The sequence below is a fragment of the Vigna angularis genome, chromosome 5, assembly GCF_016808095.1.
Source record: "Vigna angularis cultivar LongXiaoDou No.4 chromosome 5, ASM1680809v1, whole genome shotgun sequence".
Classification (NCBI taxonomy): Eukaryota; Viridiplantae; Streptophyta; class Magnoliopsida; order Fabales; family Fabaceae; genus Vigna; species Vigna angularis.
In genome coordinates, this window is record NC_068974.1 from 33811769 (window position 1) to 33814288 (window position 2520).

Consider the following 2520-nt stretch of genomic DNA (forward strand, 5'->3'; position numbering starts at 1 on the left):
TGCATCTATTTATTTATTATTATTATTATTAATATAAAACAATCATTTTATTATATATATATATATATATTTAAATTTATGGTGTATCAAATTAAGAAGTCTCGAGATTTATGTTCATTTTTTATAACATAACCTAAAATCAATAATTTAGATACCCACCACAAAGCTTTGATTCTTTGGTCTTATTCCGAGACTTATAAGAAACTTTAGTGACACTTGAAAAATGAATTTATGAATTTGGTAGAAGAATTTTTTTCTGGAGTATAGCTAGGGTTTATCAAATAAGATGTTAGAATTATTAAAGAACTTATTATATATAGTACTCTAATATAATAGAAAACTGATGTAGAAAATGTGTCCAAATTTTTTTCTTCACTTCATTACATTCTTATTAATTACATCATGCATGAATATCATTCAATCAGCAACTTTATTCATGAATATTCCAACTAAGAAAAATACTAATTGAGTGGGCACTTCTGTAAGCAAGAATCCATGACTTTAAAAACAATACCGTTAGCATCTGACATATAAAATGAATCATCAGAAAGATAAAAAAAAACATATTAATTAAAATATAATATATAAAAGAGAATAATGTTGTAAGAGTTTGAGTATACCAATGTTTATGTCTATGGACTTGTTAAGCCCACAGTGACTCATACATTGTAAAGCTTCTTTAGACAACTTAGGACACTTTGAAACACAAAGTACAAAACATATTGGATAAGCAAGATTAGCTAGAACACAACCTATCCCACATTGTGCTGGACATGAGAGTTTAGCTGTTTCTGAGAAACCTAACATAATCATCATCACAACAACAACACTAATACTTTTCATCTCACTCTTTGCCATAACAGCTATATATACCAAATTTTGTCTGCGACTTAAACTTTTGTTGTTTGTTTCAAGGAAAGCTAAACACCTACTTATATAGGAAAAAAATAACTTTTAATGTGAAATCTTTTTTAACTTTTGTATTAATGAATTGTTGAAGTTAATGAACTATGGTAATAAAAGGATCAATTCAATTTGAAAAAAAAAAATTAAGAGAATAAAATAACCTTTATAATCTAAAAATATTGGTTAATATATTTCCACTACGTGACTCATGTCTAACTTATATGTTTAATATGTTTGTGTCTAATAAGTTTTAATATTTAAGTTTATGTTAAGAGTATTGGTTAATACATTTTCACTGCTAGGCTAACATGACCTAATAAGATCTAACATTATAGACAAGTTTTAGATTATAACAATAAAAAGAGTGTTTTAAAAAAAAAGTTCTTTTAATAAGATATTAAAAATAATGTGACAACTTATAAAAACTAATATTGAGATATCATATTATAACTTTTAAAATAATTTTACTTAATATTTAATATTCATAAATAGAATTAAAATACTGAAAAATGATTAGATTAAATTAATTTTTCCTTCTAATTAATAATTACTTAATGCAACGGGACAACGGTGACTGTTTGTCGGATTTATACCTGTATTTAATGTTATTTAATGCATGAGTGCGTTATATATATTTAATGCATGAGTGTGTTGAATGTATTTAATGAATATTAAATACTTCTTTCTTCTATTTTTCTGATGAGTACAATTTTATATATCAAAAAAATATTAAATTTCATATTGAAGTATTAATTTTTTATAGTTTGTTCTTAAATTTTTTAATGTATTGTATTTGAATGATTCCTTTACTAAAAAATGTTAAAACAATTTTCTTAATATTATTTTTAAAATGATATATTTATTGTTGCTGTTATATAAAATATATTAAATTATAATAGCTGCAACATCTGTTTTCGGAGTGGTTTCCGAAAAATCTGTTATAATATCTATGAGAAAGGATTTAACAGGTTTGGTGTTGTCACATATTTTAAGGTTGTTAATCTTTGTTAATTTTATTTGAAATGGTTCTATTTTTTAAATGTTCAATATAATTTTTTATATTGTAATTTATGTTTAATTTAGTTTTTTTGACAAATTATGTTTAAATAGTTAATGACTAAATGTCCAGTTGAACAACCACTAAGTGACATGTCATTAATTGGCGGAACACTTTAAGACATAGTGAGGTGAATTTATGTTTTTTGAAAGTGTATTTATGATATTTAATGAAATTCATACTTTTATGAGGGTAAATTCTCAAATTAGGCTTTTTACTTCTCTTTTGTGAAAGTCATAGTGACGTTGGAGGTTAAGCAATCTTCTTCCCAATCTTGGTGGTTGATATCTTTATGGTTGATGAAACATGTCTACTTCTCAATCTTTTTCTTGTTACAATAGCTTGAGGCATCAAAGTTGTCATTTCTCACATGATGGTGGTTCAATGGGGTTAGGGATAATCCCCATTTGTAATTGTGATGAGATGACAGTAATAAAAATGGCTAGAACTTCAAAGAATATTGGAAGATACTTTTGGGGTTGTAAAGAAAACTGGAATATGCAATTTTTGTTGTTCATTCCCTCTTCTGGCTTAGCTAAATTTCTTTACTTTTTGGT

The 2520-nt window shown here is 25.2% G+C and overlaps 1 long non-coding RNA gene across 1 annotated transcript; it reads right to left on the reverse strand.

Annotated features, from left to right (window-relative positions):
• Positions 1 to 346: 346 nt before the first annotated feature.
• Positions 347 to 890, reverse strand: LOC108322019 (uncharacterized). Its single transcript, XR_001831566.1, has 2 exons — positions 621 to 890; positions 347 to 523 (listed from the first exon to the last, which is right to left on the reverse strand). It is a non-coding gene; the product is annotated as an uncharacterized LOC108322019 (long non-coding RNA).
• Between the last annotated feature and the right edge of the window lie 1630 nt (positions 891 to 2520).